The sequence below is a fragment of the Protopterus annectens genome, chromosome 3.part0 (assembly GCF_019279795.1).
Source record: "Protopterus annectens isolate FY-2018-M chromosome 3.part0, PAN1.0, whole genome shotgun sequence".
NCBI lineage: Eukaryota > Metazoa > Chordata > Ceratodontiformes > Protopteridae > Protopterus > Protopterus annectens.
Genome location: NC_056731.1, coordinates 465,230,190 through 465,249,959, shown reverse-complemented (window position 1 = coordinate 465,249,959; position 19,770 = coordinate 465,230,190). Strand labels below are relative to the sequence as shown.

The following is a 19,770-nucleotide window of genomic DNA, read 5'->3' as shown; positions in this document are numbered from 1 at the left end:
GGGAGCATCCAACAATTTAGCTTTAATGAGATCATGAGATCAGGCAAAGATTGCTCCTTAAGCCAAGCATGCCTTCTGAGCACAGACCCAGTAACAGCAGCCCTGCAAGAGGTCTCTAAAGAATCAAATCCACATTGCAAAGTATGTTTTCCAACCTGTTCAGCAGAATGCATTAAATTCTGTAATTCTTTATTTTCAGCGCAGTCAGGAATTAACATAATTTTCTGTTTAAGCAATCCAATAACATGTTGTTAATACTTTAACATATGAAACTGTCAGTTTAAAGCCCTAATGGCCAAGGTTGCAGAAGTGTAAACTTTCTTACCCCATCTATCCAGCGCCCTGGAGTCTCTATCTGAGAGAGTAGGATTTTTAGCAGTAGAAGCCTTAATGCCTTTGGATCCCTGTGAAACAGTCTCTGGATCCGCAATAGGATTTTTAAAAAGGAACTTGTGAGAATCAGGAACCCTGTAATATCTGTCAGGTTTTCTGGGAGCAGGAGGCAAAGAATCAGGGGCCAAACTAGATTCAGAGAAAGCATCATCAACAATGTCTAGTACAGGTATAGCTAAAGGCCTATGCTGAAGCAGGAGTAAGAAATCCCCAAGCCTCTTTTTAGAATCAGAAAAATCCTGGCTTTCCCAGTAGAAATGCTCCCATAGAGTATGTAAGGTTTCACCAAAAGAAAAATCCTCTGGAGGGGAAGCAGAGGGAATAGAGTCCTCTGCATCAGAATCCTCATAAGTAGATGAGGGCAAATCCAGATCATCAGAAGAATCAGAAAAATCAGAATCCTGTTCAGAAGATTCATAAATAACTTCAGTTCTAGGTCTCTTGGGGGGGGAGGGGGCTTCCCCTGATTAGAGTTATAAGATCTTTAGCTATTCCTATCATTTGTTTTTTAGGCATACAGGCCTGAGCATGTGGCCTGGGTGTTGGTTTGAGATTTTGGCCTAAATGAAGAAGGAGGCGTCGGTTTAATATGCAAGTCCATAGGCCTGAATACACCCTCAGAAGCCGGTGCCTGCACAGTGGCTCCGGACACATCCAAGGTACAGACATCTGCAGGTTCCACAGTTGAAGCATCTCGCGGGCATACCGGACTCTGAATGGGTCTCGGTAGTGGCCTGCTAGTCAGAGGTAGCAGGTATCAGGGGCTGCAAAAGTGCCTCACTGAGTACCAGCGAACTTGGTGACTGGCTTAGGAGAAGTGTCGTCGGCAGCTTTGGACCTCGGCGGCCTGTCTCTTTTATCTTTGCATTTTTTTGGAATCCCGGTAGTTGGAAGGCTAACCAACGACATTTCTGGATAATTAAACCAAGAACTGAAATATTTAGAAGCGAAAATATACAGACTACAGATAGTGCGCTGTTTAAATAAAGCACAAAATCGACAGCAAGGCACGTTGTGGTCAGGGCCTAGGCAAGGAATACAGTACAAATGAAAATCTTTATGAAGTATTTGCTTTCCACAAGTAATGCAATTATTAACTTTTACTGCAATCAGTAAGGAGCAAGAAAAAGTTTCCCCAATGGGGTACTTAGCATTAGTTGAAGACTTTGGTTCTGAAACTCAAAAACGAAAATTTCAGGAGTCGGCCGACCGGCACTTGCAAACTGCTTCTGTTTCGGCACCGCACGGCAAGAAATACTGATGTAATGGCGTTGGCTGCATGTTTGATACCCCTGACGACCTGACGTCATGGAAGAAGGGACAGCAACCGAGCAGGAAACACAAAGAACATCTGAGACATTGTTAAAAAGCCAGTAAAAGTTATCAATTTGAGTAAAATTCAGATACTGGGTAATTATTACACTGCTTGGATGTCAACAAAGAAGAGGATTACATACTCGTGTCTTGTGTGTTAATAAATTTGGAGTATTTTCTCAGCCTGCTTTTGTCCTCGCTTTCGTGATTCTTGTTTTGGTTTGTGGAGTTTGGAGAGTACATTACAGTTTTCCTGGTCGGTAGTGGTGTTATGGAAGCGGAGACGCAGGGGAGAATCAATGAGACAATGGACTCGGGGCAGTCCAGGAAGCTCATTGGCCAGCTAAGTGAGCTCATAGACTTGCTAACGCCCCTTTGTAAATCCATGTTGAACCAGGAGGTGAAAGGAGCGTGTGGTAATGACTACGGAAATGGAGATTTAGTGACTAACGGTCAGAGAAGTAAGCGTAAACGGGAATTGGATGGCGGTGAGAGAAATGCCCGAGAAGGAGACGAAATTAATAGCAGTGGCTTTAATCCCGCAGTTACACCCGGTATTTTATGTGGAGATACACAGGAAGCTGGTGTGTCGAGCGCTGAAAAGAAACAAACGGGTACAAGGCACTCTTTACCAGGTACTGTTTGCCATAAAAAAACTATTGATATGAAAGACTGGTTGCAAGCACAATACAGCTTTCATATTTCTGGTAATAGATTACCAAATGGTAACAACATGGACTCATACAATAAAAAGATGGACAATTTATACAAATTAATGCATAAATATAAAAGTATTGTTATAGAAAATGCATATTTGGATGAATGCCTAAAACGTGATATTGTTCCTAAAGGTCTAAGGACCTGGAAGTATCCTAATAATGTGCAGGTTGGATCTATTTTTCACAAAGAACTGTTAGTTGTATTTAATAGGTGTGGCTTGGACATTGTTAAGTTGATTATAGAAGATAATAATAGGAATTTAGAAAACCTACAAGCACAGATTGATTCTCTTGATGTTTCTATTAAGAATGATTTGATGTTTGAAACTGAAATGGAAAGACAGAAATATTTTAAACTAAAGGATGATGTTGACAATAAATGTAAGATTTTAGTGGATAGAAAGATGGATCAACTTAGAAGGGATATTCATGAATATGAAAATCAGGCTTGTTACCCAAAACCCCCATTTTTTGGAAAACAGTATTATAATAATAATAATAAGAATTATTATAATAAAAATAAAAATAAAAAAGTGGCAGAAAACCATTTTGACAATGAGGAGGGGATGGAAAGCAATGGAAATGAATATGATGTTGAATGCCCACCCCTCGATAGATATGTGGAAGAGAGATGGGAGAATAATGGAAGGTATGGACATTTTCAGAAACGAGGGGGGAGAAGGGGGAGGGGGAGACCATTTTACTAGGGACCACCCACCCAAATGAGAATATGCCTATAATAGAAGTTAATGATAATAAAAACACCCTTGTGGGGTTTTTACCATCTACAATTTTAGTAATATTGTGTTAGAAGTTGAGCATTTTAAACTTTTAGAGAAGGGTTTTAAATTTATCCCACTTACCCAGGGCAATTCAACCCAGACATTAATAGATATGAAACTTTTTCTTAGGAAAATGAATCTAGAATTGTTATTTCATAAAGATGGGATAGGTACAAACATTTTGGGAGCAGGGAATGTTATTAATAATAATAATCAGTTAGTAAAAAAATCCACTTTCAACCCCCCGATTCATAACCAGCTAAAGAACTTTGAAACTATTACGGAGAAGGAAATTAGGAAGATGGAAAAAAATGTGAAACATAACAGGGTACACTATAATCTCAACCCCGAAGAATACAAGAAGTTGGAAGAGTTAAAAATTAACAAAGATGTAAGGGTAATGAAACCCGATAAGGGTGGGGGTATAGTTGTGATGGATGTAATTTTATATGAAGGAAAGATGAATAACATACTTAGAAATGAAGTTAAATATAGTGAAGTTTCAATGAATGAAATTCATACAGCCTACCAACGTATAGATAACATTCTAGAAGACATGTTAAATGAAAACCTTTTTGATATGAAAACTTTTACCTTTTTGAAAACAGAGAAGCCTATAATACCAGTCATCTTTGGTATTCCAAAGATCCACAAAAATAGTTTGGACCCCCCACTGAGACCTATTGTCTCAGCGGGTGGGTCCAAAACCAATTCACTAGCCAAATACGTGGATCAAAAGGCCAAACACATATGGTTACAAAAAGGAGCTATTTTAAAAGACTCCTGGGACTTATTGAGAGGGTTGAACAATAGTTTTTATAATGAAGAGTTGATTTTTGTTACCATAGACATTGTTGACCTATTTGGGTCTATACCTTATGAGACTGGTATAAGAATGTTCGAAGAGGAGATTTTTGGGGATAGTAGGTTGACTCTTAATGAAAAGGTAGTGTGCACAGGTTTAATGGACCTGGTGTTAAAGAATAATTATTTAACCTTTAATGGTGAATTTTTTAGACAGCTACAAGGTGTAGCAATGGGGGCAGCCTGTGCACCTACCTTTGCTAACCTAGTACTTGCAAATTGGGAGGAACGGTATGTTTTGAGTTCCCCTTATGCTGAGTATTGGACTTTATATAAGAGGTTTTTAGATGACATTATAATTTTTTGGACAGGGGGTAAGGATGTATTGGATGAATTTATTAAATATATTGAAAAAACTACAGAATTTTTAAAATTTACTTATAATTATTCTAAAACTAATATTCAATATTTGGATGTGGAAATTACAAAAAGTGATAAATCTTTTGAAACGTGTTTACAGAAAACCGACGTATGTGAATTCATTTTTGCATTACAAAAGTGCCCACCCTATATATTGTAAAAAAAACCTAGTGAAAGGGCAATTCGTGAGGGGGTCTAGGATGACAAACAATGAGAGAAAATTTAAGGTAGAATGTGATCTTCTGGAAAGAATGTTCCTAGAAAGAGAATATCCACCGGAATTTATTAAAAACATTAGAACTGAAGTGGAAGAAGGGAGAAAAGGGAGGTTTGAACCAATTTTTGGTATAACTAGTGAGCAGAATAGAAAAGAGGAGGACAAAGAAGGAAACTTCCAAAAATCTTTGATTCTGGAATATAATTTATTGAATAAAAATATCAAAAATGTATTCCAAAGAGAATGGGAGAGATTTAGGACCCTCACGGATTTGGATGGGTTGCCACAGGAGACACCAAGAATAGTATTTAAAAATACAACAAGTATAAAGGGAATTTTGGAATACAACAATTATGGTAACAACGGAACCCATATGGGGACTAGGGGTAAACTCGGAACATTTAAATGTGGCAAATGCAAACAATGTGAGCATATTATTAATAGAGAAAAAATTTTTTTGACTAGCAGGGGAAGGTGCATAAAAAGTAAGGGGTACTATAATTGTGAATCTATAGGACTTGTGTACCTGGCTATTTGCGTGGAATGTCCGTCCTTTTACATAGGAAAGACAGAAAGGACCTTAAAGAGACGCATTTACGAACACATGTATGATGTTAAAAAGGGTAAAGAAACAAATGCTATTTTTAGGCATACCAAAACATGTGGGGGAGCCAAATTCCAATTCTTTGTTTTGGAACAAATAAAAAGGAATATAAGAGGAGGCCCTTGGGAAGAAAATATTGCCTATAAAGAATTATGGTGGCAAGTGGCCCTGGAGGCAAACAAAAAGCCCGGGCTAAATGAATATATTTCTATTTTGCCCCTCTTGAAAATTAGATCTGCTAGAGTGTGATTTTAGTATTCCCTTACCAGATTTTGTCAGTAGGTGTCACCCTTGCTCTATTTTAAGTAACATCAGTTTTAACATCCAGGACAGAACAGTTTTATGAATCTTATAACAAGATATTTTCAAAGAATAAGTTAATTTAGAATATTCATATTCAGTCAACACATCTAGGAGTTTTTAATGTAGAAAACTAAGTTTATTTATTAGAATTTTATGTATTTAAAAGTCTATTTATTTATTTATATAATGAAGATACAAACATGGTGGCAATAGGAAGTGATGAAACAATTATTTATTTAGTAGCTTGTAGGTTGATTTGTAGGTTTAAAATGGGAAGGAAAAATGATTGGTGCTTGTGGACATTTTTTTTATATATAAAACATCTTAAAGCATTAAGGCATTTTATCTGATGAAGTCCATCTGGACGAAAACGCAGTATTTGTGAAGGCGTTCATTCTGTGGATTACATACTCGTGTTTTGTGTGTTAATAAATTTGGAGTATTTTCTCAGCCTGCTTTTGTCCTCGCTTTCGTGATTCTTGTTTTGGTTTGTGGAGTTTGGAGAGTACATTACAGTTTTCCTGGTCAACAAAGAAGAAAACTGTAGAAAGAAAGACAAAACCACCAAGAAAACAGAATAAAAACTTTGCCTGGGAGTTGTTCAGCTAAAAAGCAGTTCAAGTTTCAGCTTTAGTAGTGGATATGGCTTCTCATAATTTAGAGAAAAATAAATCAAAAGCACTCAGAGATGTTTAAAGTTAAGTGAAACACTGGAATAATGCAACAAGTCAAATGAAAAATGGCAGGCAAAAACAGTAGTAATTATTCAGCAGAACTGCTAAAACTGCATAAACCAAAGGTTGAAATTAAGGAAAGAATGGCTGAACCATAAGGCTTCCTCTACAAGAATTGTTACAAAACATACCAGAATTAATCTGCCTCCGTGGAAAAGAGGGATGGTGCCCTTACTGTGACCCAGGAAACAGGACTTCAATTAGTAGCCGCACCTGAGGAGCTAGGCAGGGAGAGAAAGGAGTGAAGAGGTATAGCTTTTCCACACCTCACTGGAGGGTATGGAGAGGTTCATATAAACTCAGGGGCACACTATGCAGTGTAACCTCTATGGGGACATCAGGAAGACAATCTCCATAGGACAGGGAAGAGGTATGCAAGTGAGAAGACATCTTTCCACAGTGGCCCACTACAGATCATTCCTTAACACCTCACTTTGTGCAGCTAGGTCTGGAAAGAAAAAAAAAAAAAAAAAAAAAAACAAAATACGGACTTGTATGGATGACAGTCCAAATGACTGTCCCACCTGGTCGATGCTTACTCTGGAGTAGGGGAATGAATGAATGAATGAATGGGCCAAACTGACTGGGAAGGGCCAAAAGACAAATTGACAAGCACTGAGAGCTAAAACTTGCAAAAGTACAATTAAAAGATAGAGCACACAAAGACATGTTTACTTCATAAAGGAATGTGCACTGCATTAATAGTATGACAGCACAAAAAACTAACTGGACTGGTGTTCAACATCAGCATTAGTTAACTTAGAAGGTAAATTGCATTTACGCTCATAATCTGACCAAAATAAATATCACTAAAGATTTTCCAAGAAGGCTGCACACTGATTAACAGTTTAACTTCAGCTCTCCCAGTGTGAAAAAAGAAACAAAGACAAGGGCCAGGAAGTCTTTTACTTTTAGTAAATCCAGTTACTGGCTATCAAGTATGCTGCCTGGATGCCAGCAAAGAAGAAATTAACTCATTAACACCTTTGTGATGTGGAATGTCACACCTCTTAGCAGCCTACATACATATTGCATTCTAGAGCATTTTCTGAACCATCTCAAAAATTGTCATATCTTGGAAACTGTAAAATCTAGACATCCACTGTTATAACATTTTGGTTAACCAGATATAAGCGTTCACAAGAAAAGAAATTCATGTTTATTTTGATATTTACAGAAACAAAAACAATGTTTGTTTAAGCATTATAACAGTAAATATCTCTCAAGATGTGCAACTTACAGTACAAACATCAAAGACTATTTTCTTCAACATCATCTAAAGTTTCATCTGATGTCTTGCAAAAGATTAAAAGTCATTTTTTTTTTAAAGTATTAAGTACATATAGGTTCATAGGTTCACAGGAGGTTACCAGGCTAATGGCCCTAGAGCCCTTACAAGTCTAGCCAGGAGTGAATTTGCAGTCAACCATCCATTGATCTAGGCTGTGTCTGAAGAGGGTCATGGAAGGCTCTGTTTCACATGAAATGGAAGCTTATTCCAGAGAAGTGGCAGTCTCTGGAAGATCTCTCTCTCTCTCTCTCTCTCCAGCATGACCAGTTCATGTCAGAAGCGAGTGACCCTCCTGCAGTTTGACTTACAAATGCACAGCACATCCATCAGGACTCGGCCAGGCACATGTCACCCATTAGCAACTTACTGGAGAGAGAATACAGTGACAGGGCTTTCCGTCTTTCCATGCAAGACTTGTTTCGTGTATCCTTTAATTTCTTGGTGAGAAACTCCTGTAGTCGCTCCAACTGTTGCAGGTGTCTGGTGAGGTAAGTGCAAAAGGGAGCACTGTACTCAATTATTGGTCTGATGAGGGCAAAGTATAATGGCATAATAACATCCTTAGATCTAGATGCAATGCCTTTACTTATACGATGCGCCACACAGAAGGATGTGCTTACTACTGTGGATATGCGGTGGCTAAAGTTCAGACTGCTATCAATCTGAGCATTTGGAAATATTGTTTATTTTCATAATCACTAATAAACAAGAAATATCTCAGGTAGAGTGTGACATAAATGGACATTGACAATTTTCCTGTCTTCCCCATGGCATACATTGCCATACCCTGCAATAACATGCACAGCTCTCCGTTATGAAACAATGAACATAATATGAATAATAAGTGAAAAAGTATGATTCCTCTACAGTATGAAATCCTAGGATTAACAGTCTTGGTGTCATTTTGTTAATAACTCCTTGCATTTTCTAATACTACCTATTTATTAGCTAGTAAGTTAGTTAATTAATGAAGCCAAACTACAAAATAAAGATCTGTTCATCATAGGGAGTTATAAGTACAAACTGGTAGAATACAAAAAAAGGCACTATAGGCTTAAGTAAGTTAAGAAAGTTTGAAAGAAAATCAACTAGAAATGGTGAAGAGAAACAGTGTCTGGGAAGAATTCTGTAGCTGTTCAGGAAAAGGGAGTTCAAACTCCAACTTTGGTGCAAGACGTGGCTTCCAGTAGTCTAGAGGAAAAAAAACGAGTCAAATGTTCTCAGAACTGATTAAAATAAACAAAACACTGAAAGAGTACAACTCAAATAAAAGGCTGGAAAAACAGAAGTAGCATTAAACAGATAATCAGATTAGCTGACAAAACTGCAAAACTCAGAGATTAAAATGCAGAAAAGGCTGGCTGAGTATGAGACTGCTCAAAAAGAGATGTTTCAAAAAATGGCAGAATTACGAGTGCACATAGGGAAAATCTGAGATTTTCTGCTGTATCACAGAAACTAGAAGGAAGACAATATATTAATTTTACGAAGGCACAAATAAGGAACTGTACTAGTATTTCATAACTGTTAAATGAAACAGCACATCATGTGCATGCTCTAAATATCACCATGAGGAAGCAGCCAAGACCTGTATTAGTGAAGATAAAAACCTACCAGCAGGAGGAGTTAATCCTGAAAAAAGTCTGGCGAAATGGCAAAATATTAAAAGCTGGAGACAGTAAAATGTTTGTGGAAAATGATTACTACTGTATACCAGGCAGAAGTGAAAAAATTTATTCCCGCAATCAGGGAATGTTGACAAGCAGGTGTGGGATTCAAGTTGTTGTATCCACTTTTCTTCAGCATCTTTTTCCCAGAGGGATGAAAGTAATTTTTTGTTGCAGAATAGGCTAGGAAATACAAAAGCCATCAAGCAGAAAGGGACTCTGCTTCTCATTCTCTTAATAATAAAGCACATGCAGAGACACTGTCAGTGAAACCTCCACTGTTCCAAAGGAAAATGCTTGAGAGAAAGAGAAGAGCACAGGGGTTGAATAGAAGAGAGATGAACACAAAGAAGACCAGCAACACTGAAATTAGTGAATAAATGTGAGATGGCAAAGCATCAGTCACATTTGTGATATACAGCTGTACAAGAAAAGGTGAAAAGAGTGGACTCTGTGAAGAAATGAAAAGTATCATTATTCCCTTTGGCACCTTTTGATTTAATTACAGCATTCAGTCTTCTTGGGTACACACCTGCCATCGATTAGAGAGATTCTGATTAACCCCAAATAAAGTTCAGCTGTCCTAGTAGGATTTTCCTGATATTTACTCAGTTGTCTGTTGCAGCAAAAGCCATGGTTTGCAGACAGCTTACAAAGCACCAAAGGGATCTCATTATTGAAATGAATCAGTCAGGAGAAGGGTACAAAAACATTTCCACAGCATTGGATACACCATGAACACACTGACGACAGTCATCAAAAAGTGGAGAAAATATGGGACAACAGTGATGTTGTAAAGAACTGGACGTCCCACCAAAATTGATGAAAAGACGAGACAAAAACTGATCAGGGAGGCTGCCAAGAGACATACAGCAACACTGAAGGAGATGCAGGAATTTCTGGCAAGTACTGGTTGTGTACTGCATGTGACAACAATCTCCCATATTCTCCATGTCTGGACTATTGGGTAGGGTTGCAAGACGGAAGCCTTTTCTTACACAGAAAAACATGCAGGGCCAGCTAAAATCTGCAAAACAATACATCAAGTCTCCCAAAAGCATGAGGGAAAATGTGTTATGGTCCGATGAGACCAAGGGTGAACTTTTTGGCCACAATTCCAAAAGGTACGTTTGGTGCAAAAACAGTGTACATCACCAAAAGAACACCACCCCCATGGTGAAGCATGGTGTTGGCAGTATCATGCTTTGGGATTGCTTTTCTTCAGCTGGAATTGGGGCTTTAGTCAAGGTGGCAGGAATTATGAACCGTTCCAAATACCAGTCACTTTTGGCGCAAAACCTTCAGACATCTGCTGGAAAGCTGAAGATGAAGAGGAATTTCACCTATCAACACGACAATGACCCCAAGCATACATCCAAATCAACAAAAGAATGTCTTCGCTAGAAGAAAATTAAAGTTTTGGAATGGCCCAGCCAGAGCCCAGAACTAAATCCAATAAAAATTCTGTGGGCAACCTGAAGACGGCTGTGCACAAGAAATGCCCTCGCAACCTGACAGATCTGGAGCACTTTTGTAAGGAAGACTGGGCAAATATTGTACAGGTTATAGGTCACAAAAGCCTGGCATTTTAACAGGGGTGTACACTTTTTATATCCACTGTAGGCATTAAAATACAAAGAGAGGAAAAAGGCTAGACAGAAACATGTTAAACTTGCAGGCTGTAATCTTGGGTTGGTGAGATGGAGGATGGGGAGCAAACATGCACAGATCACAATATACATACAACTGATATGTTTTCTGTTACATTTACACAGATGAATGTCTGCCTTATGACCCTTGGCTTAATCTACTACGTTTTAAGTGGAAACAACTAAATAAAAGAACACTAAATATAAAAGTTTTCCTTTAGTAATGAATGTCTCAGCTCATCTTTAAAAGCCTGCAGCTGAGGTCTACAATTTTTTCTCTTATGGTTCCAAGGAGACAAGCTGATAAATGAGAAATAGAAAGCCAGAACACTAATTTCTTCAAGGTTAAAAGTTAATGTTTTTCTTAAAGCATACAAGTTGCTTTCACATCTGGGATGGGGACAAAGATAAAAGAAGAGCACACACACCAATTAGTGCAAGTAAAAAAACAGGCAATAATGGGCGTCTTAGCATGGATAACCTCAATTTTAGGTTAATTAAGGCCTATGTTTCCAGCTGTCTATTTGGGACAACTGTTCCTATTGGGAAGGTAAAACTTCATTTGAAGATATACATAGTTTTGCATGTTTGCATTAGCTAACATGTTCGGGGGGGGGGGTTTGAGGATTTTCATTAAAACAAAATATCTTGTAAAACGTGACAAAGGTTACAATCTTGTTAAGAAAAAAATGTCACTGGTTTGGGGTCAGCAAGAGTCATACTGGAACGAGCTGATACTTCGATGCAACAACCTGTTGAACTATGTTTTAACCCAAGTCAGGATTTATTTGAAGTAACTACCAATTGCTTACAACTGATTCACCTTGAATATAAAATTCTACCTACTTAACCAACAGAAAGGAGTGAAGAGAACACTGCAACAGGTACTGCTACTTTTTTGAATCACAATGGTACTGTACAGAAAAAAGAAATCAACCTTTTACTTTTAATCACAACCATTGTATCAGAGAACCAAATAGACAGGTGACTAATGGTCAAGTCTATAATGTCTCTCTTAAAGAACAGATTTACCTGCTTGAAAAAGCAACAGAAGATTAAAAACTTGCAGGTGGATAATGCTGATCTTTCGGAATGCGGTAGACTGGGAATTGCTCACAAAGGACTCATATTATACAAGTTCCTTAATTGGCTGAGTGAGAATGACTATGTTTTAATACTATTACTACTACTAACAGTCCCCCCCCCCACTGAGGGGATCAGAAAGGATTGCAGCATGCATCCACTACCATCAGCAGTTACCCCACTCCCAGGAACTTCATCTGGGCAGAGACTCAACCTCCAGCCCAGCCCAGATTCAAGAACGGACAGGGGAAGGGGAACGGGAAGAGAGGCAAAAACATAAGGTGGAGCGGTTCCAACAGATAAGTCTTCAGCACAAAGATGGCATCACCTCATCTCTGAATAGGTACAATATATACTACAGCCAACTTTGATATTTCCCATGACCATTTTAGATTATTTTCAAGGGGTTTTAAATTTATTCCAGCTCCAAAGTACAGCGTAGTTGATTCCCTGATTGAATTAAAGACTTGCACCAGGAAATCAAACTGGAGTTTTCCAAAAATTAAATTTATTCAATCCTCCCATGAATGGGACTATACAAACATTTGAGAAAACTTGTTCTAGAGAATTTTACAAGTTATCAATGAATCACAAGTACAAGATTAAGAACATCACACCTGGAGGACAGGACAGTCTTAACTTTCTAAAACAGAACAAATCAATTAGGGTCATGCGATCAAGACAAAGGAAGTGGGATAGCAAAGGTAAATGTTTGGCCATACATTGAAGCAATCAATGAATTGCTCTTTGACACTAGTAACTATGTTATAGTATCAAAAAATGAAATTAACATTGCCTATTACAAAAATGACATTTCTGGAAGAACTATTAGAAGGCAGAATTGACTCAAATATATTTGCATATCTAAGTAATAAAAAAAAAATTACACCCACCTTCTTTGGTACACCAAAGGTTCACAAAGGTTAGAAATCCTAAAGTACAGACCCATAATGGTAGAACACGGCTCAAAATTCAACCTTTTCCATTGATAAAAAACTGAAACCATGGTTTGAGGAAAGATATCACATACAGAAGGATTCGTGGGACTTTCTTAGCAGACTCGCTCCTAAACTTTGGTCCAAGAATGTAGGATTTCTCACTATAGATGTCATAGACCTTTTTATCTGCATACCCAACAGTGAGGGCATTGAACTGTTTCATGAGTTTAATAGAATCTTCTTTCTTGACAAACTCTGAGGTAGAATTTCTTGAAGAACTGATGTTAACTGGGTTGGAAAATTTTATTCACTTTGAGGGTGAGTTTTTAAACAAATCAAGGGAGTCGCCATGGAAACGGTCTATGCCTCTTTGTATGCTAACTTGGCATTACTCTCATGGGAGAAGGTACATGTGTTTAAATCAGAATTTTTCAAATTCTGTAAAAAATATTTACAATACCTCGATGACTTTTTTATTTTGTGGGAGGGTCCACTGCAATTCATTCCAGAATTTAACTACTTCTACTTCCTTTCTAAAATTCACCTGGAACTTTAATAACCCAAGTATTAACTATCTTGACACTTCAATTTTTTTATGGAACAGATGGGTTCATATCTAAAATTTACAGAAAGCCAACTTTCAGCAACTCATATTTGCACTACAACAGCTACCACTCTAGGAGTCACAAAACGAGTTTAGTAAAAAGACAATATATTCAAGTTGCTAGAATGACTAAAGAGGCCTTGGAAGAATAATTCACTGTTCAAAAGAACATGTTCACTCATGGGGGCTACCAAGTAGATTTTCTAAACACTATTAGTATGGAAATATTCTACATTCCGTGGTGGTATAGCAGTAGCGTTGTTACCTCACAGCAAGAGGTTCTCCTGTTCGATTCTTGGCTTGGGAGTGCCTTCTGTGTGGAGTCTGCATGTCCTCCCCGCAGTTGGGTAGTGTTCGAAAGACATGCGTGCGTAAACGGGCATGCCTTCATTGAAGGTTGGGCATCGAGCTGGCACCTCAGCATTGCGTAAAATTCTGCCAATCATTAGCAGACCGGAGTTCTGCCGTGGCGACCCCTTACCGGGAAAAAGCCAAAAGACAAACAACATTAGTATGGAAATATTACTTGAATGGGGGAACAAACACAACCCCCTACTAGGACTACATTTACATCTAGAAAAGAAAAACATGGTAGCTGAAAAGCACTCCACTGGAGATGACCATGATTACAAAAGGGCACTGATCATAGAATATAACAAAGTAGCTCCCTATGTTAAAAACATTATCAGGAGGAACTGGTGCATTATTAGTTCTACCACCACCCTGATGGACAGTTTTGATTCTGAACTAATATTTGTGTACAAGACGGTACACACTTTAAGCAAATTTACGAGTGGTATGATACCCAATCTAATGGACCTGGGGATAGAAAAGGCACCACCACATGTAGGTTTTGTAAATCCTGCCCCCACATCACCACACAGAAAGAAATCACTCTTGACAATGGGCTTAACAGCAAAATTAGGTTTGACAATGGTAATTTTGTCACAAAAGGTTTAATCTATCTGGCAGTCTGCTCAGCATACCAATCTTTATACAGGCAAAACAGAGTGAGCATTTCACAAAATTATACAAGAACATCTTTAAGACACTGGCAAGGAGAACACAAAAATGCTTTATACAGACACAAGGTGGTCTGCACAGGCCACGGTATGTATAAATTTAGAATATTGGAAATAAAACCTAGGGACTCCAGAGGTGGAGATTGGGGTAACCTTAAAGAATTTAGAGAATTAAAATGGCAATTACAATTAAATGCAACTGATCCCCCTAGATTGAACCACATGACATCAACTCACTCGGTATTAAAAATTAAACTGTCAAGCTATTAAAAACACCTAGTACTCCATTTGTTAGACATTTATTAACTATTCAGAGAAATGTTCAATGTTTTAAATAATGTAATGTTTCAATTTTGCATTATTTTTTATGGTGCACAAATGTACATTATTTTAAGAACATGGCACAGCATGCTTTTCCAACATACTCTTGAAAGAGGTACAGGTTTCTAAAGTTTACCTTTTATTTACATTAACTCCTATACAAGGCAACAACAGTGGACCACCACTTGATGTTAAGGCATGCTTAATGAAGTAAAGATCAGACACTGGCACTTCTCCACCTACCTGTTAAAAAGATAGGAATTTAAGAATGGGTAGTGGAAATTTTGCGAGCATTATTAGGGACGATAGAAAGTACATGAGAAGTTAGAGCTAGTAAGTGGGATAAAATGAAAGTGGGGTTTACAAATAGGGTAAAAATAAAACAAAAAGCTATGGTTAAGAAGCAGTAAGAATTACTTAGAGGGGCTGACAAAGCTTAAAGTATTACAGAACAGGGGAATCTCACAGAACAAGAATATTCACAACTGCATCGTGCTAATGAGAAAATAAAGGACTATCTGGATAATATGCATGAGTTTTTGAAAGACTGCTTTTAAGCAACTGTTTCTGACACCAAGTCCAGAGCACAATGACTTAGTGGAAAGGGTTGTTGCCAGACAGACATCCTAGAACAAAAATAACCAGAGATTATGCAGAGGTATAGGAGATATTTCAGAAATGTAATGATTATTTATATAAATCAAATCAAGGGGAATAAAATAAAAATCACAAATGGGAAATATTTATGGAAGACTTAAATAAGGGTTACAGGTGGATGAGGCTCAAAATTTAATAGTTAAGATAAAAAGAGATGATATTAAAAAAATGGTGATGTATTACCAATCTACATGAAAGTCTCCAGGAATAGATGGAATTCTAGTGGAAGTCTGAAAGTGATAAAGATCTGGAAGGTTTTGTTTAACACTATTTTAAAAGGAATACAGAGCTACACAGTTAAGAGTCACACATAATATGCAAGCACAAAGCTACAATTCAAAGTGGAAAGGGATGATGATGAAGCATGAGGGTAACAAAAAATAAGGAAGAAGTGGGGTTGTGGACACATATCCTTAAGAAAAAGTAAAGCTACAGAATATATCAATATATAGGAATCAATCAAAGGAGGTCAGAAAAGACTGAAAAAAAGGGTGGATAAGCAATTAAAAAAATATTGTAAGACGTATGTATGGATTCCAAACAAACAACACAATCTAGAAGATTTAAGATTTTTGCCTGGAGTGTTTGCAGAGGTACTTCTATACCTCAAGCAAGACATTTTTCTTCAGGTAGATGGCAAATGTTGGAAGAAAGATATGTTCTCACAGTATAGACTCCTGTCCCAGAGACTTCCCATACTCGGAAAACAAGCTACCCATCTATGTCAAGCAAAGTTCCTCATTAGCACTCCAAGAAAAATATTGATGACTGGATGGGAAATAGGAAATACACCTCGGGGATCACTTCTGTGGCTCTGTTCGACAGGGGCACACAGAAAAATAACTTTCTTGGGGGGGCGTAAGCCAGGAAACCTTGCTGGCTAGGTTTACTTAGGCCCTTGGGCCAATTGCCTAGTACCTACCTATGAACCTATAATGGGTTGGCAGACTTTTAAAATCCCCTACAGAATACTCTGTCAGAAATAATGGATGAGCAAGTGGATGTAACTCAGGAAATTAATTTCTGAGCTCTGATATAGGATCTGAATTGCCTAGACATAGTAAGGCCTTGTTACCTTTAATTCAGATGGCTGCCAAAAAGTAACTACTAGCAAATGGAAATCAAATCTAAACCAACCATACTTGTAGTAGTGAATATTGGAACAGAGATAAAAGAACAAGTAAGTGAAATCTTTAGAAAATGGTAGGAGTAGAAAAAAATGGAAACTGTGGGAACAATACATGCGAAAAAATGTTCTGGAGGAGGAATGAGGTTTATGAGAAAGCAGGAATTGAACAATTTATGTAAGGCTGGTTTGAATATATTGTGTACAACATATGTGATTCATAATGTTTAAATGCAAACTTGTTAAAACAGTTTGATTACTTTTATATAAATGTAAGTGTGCCTATGTCACAAGTGATAACTCAATAAAGGTGCTTTAAAAGAAAAGATGGCCAAAAGAAAGCAGCCGGGATCTATAGTAGTAAAGATGCAATCATACCAGCAGAAAGACATTCCTTACAAAACTGCGGCACTAAATTTTTTTATCATGTGAAACCTGTTGACAGGAATCATGACATTTACAGAAGCCATGAACCCCAAGATCCCGAGATATTCCCTGGTGTAAAGTCTAAGACTGACTGAAGAAGCTCAAGACCATTTTCAGATTAAAAGAAAACACATTTTCTTTGGTAAGGAAAGCCATATGCTGAGACATGTCTATAAGGCAGCCCAGAAATACAATCTTGTGTGATGGAGTCAAGGAGGATTTTTGACCATTTGTGGGGAACCTTAGACTGGTAAGTATTGAAGAAACCCATGTTAAGGTCTCTTGACATCTTGCAAAAGTCTCTGTAAAGATAGGCAAGTCATCTAAATTAGGGGAAAATGTGAATACCCTGCAGTCTGCAATAACTTATCACCGGAGCTACACACTTTGTAAAATATCCTTGGAGTTGTTGATAACCCAAAGGTTAATGCAGAGAATTGATAATGTGACCCAGACACAGAGAATCTGAGAAATTCCCTAAGGTGTTCAAAAGAGGAATGACTGGTTATCAGGCTCTATAGGGTCAACATTTTGAATGCTGCTATTTAAACAAACAGATATAGAGAGGAAAGATCTAAAAGTGATCTCCATGACAGCTCATTCTTTGGAACAAGACGTATTCTGGATTAGAAGTCTTCCTCCTTTGATCTAAAGACATTAGGTCTATGACCATGCTTATATGGAGATGTGTTACATGATGTTGCATTGCAGTAAGATCCATATTCCCAAAGTCAGAGTATGCATTTGCCTCCCACACTTTTACAAGTTTATCTTCTGAATGAACTTAACTGCTGAGTAGCACTGCATTCCACTATGAGGCAGAGGTACTGAGCCATGAGGTACCTTTGCTAAGCCCCATGTGGAAACAGTCTAGCATGATTATTCACAATTATCACCATGTTTTATGCCAATGCACCTTTACAAATATCAAATTATTACACACCTGCTGAAGAAAAAGATAGAACCAGTCAATGTGATGTTTGAGGGTCTTTTTAAACAACTGCAGCTGTTCAAGGACGTTATTCCAGCTCGCTGGTGCCGTTTTGAAAACACTGTTTAACAGTATCAAGAGTGTAAGGTGGCTTAATTAGCAAGATGCAGTCAATGTTCTTAAGACAATGCCTTTGATTTCTAATACTCAATTTATAAAGGAGAAGGGGTAGTGTATTGTGGAAGAGCTTGCTTAAGCAAGAATGACACAGAAACAAACATTTCTGTAAGCGCTGTGTAAAAGGAACATATACATTGGTGTGTGTGTGTGTGTGTGTATGTGCATGTGCGCGTGCATGTGTGCATGTGCATAGTATGTTTGCTTTATGGCAGGAAGAAGCAACAAATGTACATAATCTGCCTCTGTTCTACTTTGCCCATCCCTATATTCCCCCTTATACTTTTCTATTTTTCCTCATGAACACCTCTTTGGATTCACTTTCTACCACACAATCTGACAAGTCCATTCCACGGACATTCAAGCTTCACTGTGGAAAACATACTTCAGGAAATCCAGCTAGTACACAGCACCCTATTACCTACTACTTGTACCCACACCTTTTCCCCCTGTCTCTCTTGTTCACAATGATCACTTCACTTGTTCCTATAACGAACTTGTGCAATGATATCATGAATCCCCCAAACTTTCTCTTCTGGTGTCAAGTGACAGCAGCTCTACCTACTTCGGTCTCAGGTTATATTACTTCTCTCCATCCCATGGCTCTCTCTCTCTCTCTGGTGTTTTTTCCTGTGGATTTCTTATAACAACATGATGTTCTTTTCCTTGTATGGCCTCCACAAATGGAAGCAGTATTCAAGTGATAGTATGGACTACCCAGTGTAGACAATACCATTAACTCTCTCCGTCTGAAAATCTATTTTCCTGAAGACTCTCTGTTGCTGCCACTACTCAGTCCCTGGGGGTCCAGTCCTGTACTGCTGCATCAGCTGTACCTCTCTTCCCTCAAATGATACTTCACAATATTGCTGCTGCTATGCCAGAAGTACTGTACTTAGCACATGTTTTCAAAGTTCACAATCTGTCATCTTTCTATCCTCTCTTAGTTTTTCCAAATCATTGACTAGATTATTCTCCCATCCTTTACTGCTGCACCTATTTTTGTGCCTTTAGCAAACAGGAAGACTATTCTCCATTCCCTCTAGATACATGAGAAAAACACACTGAAGTTTAATGGCACCAAGGACAGATCCTTATGGTACTCTTAGTAACTTTGCTAATTCTTGACATAAACCCCAACCAAAAACCTCTGTCTCTTACCACTCAACCCAGACTCTATAAAGTTTCTCAACCTTAGTCACAGTGTCTGCAAATACTCTAAATGAAGACTACTTCTAGGACACTGTGGGTGTAGGACATTTAGCAAGAACTGACCAGCAGTTATGAACAACTCTAGTTCTGTGCTGGAAGGAAGGCCTTTATAAGAAGGTTCTGAAAACATTTCAAAAAAAGATATCCAACCCTTAAGAGAAAAATGATGCGACCCACAAGGTACCCGAGTAACCAATGGACTGAAACTGTGAAGAGGGGAACTTGAAGAACTGTACCAATATCAGCCCAGTCATGCAAAATTATAAAAAGCACTAGCTAGAAATGCTAACTGGTGGTCAAAACCAAAAGAAAATAATTACATCTCTCAACTTTTTTTTTAAAGAGCTAAAAATGTTTACACCATCTTTTAGTAAAC

At 37.9% G+C, this 19,770-nt stretch overlaps 1 protein-coding gene across 1 annotated transcript in view; it reads right to left on the bottom strand.

The window, feature by feature from the left end:
- Window positions 1–19,770, bottom strand: part of TRIO (trio Rho guanine nucleotide exchange factor) — a 5,137,669-nt gene that overhangs the window by 854,257 nt on the left and 4,263,642 nt on the right. The window lies entirely within an intron of this gene.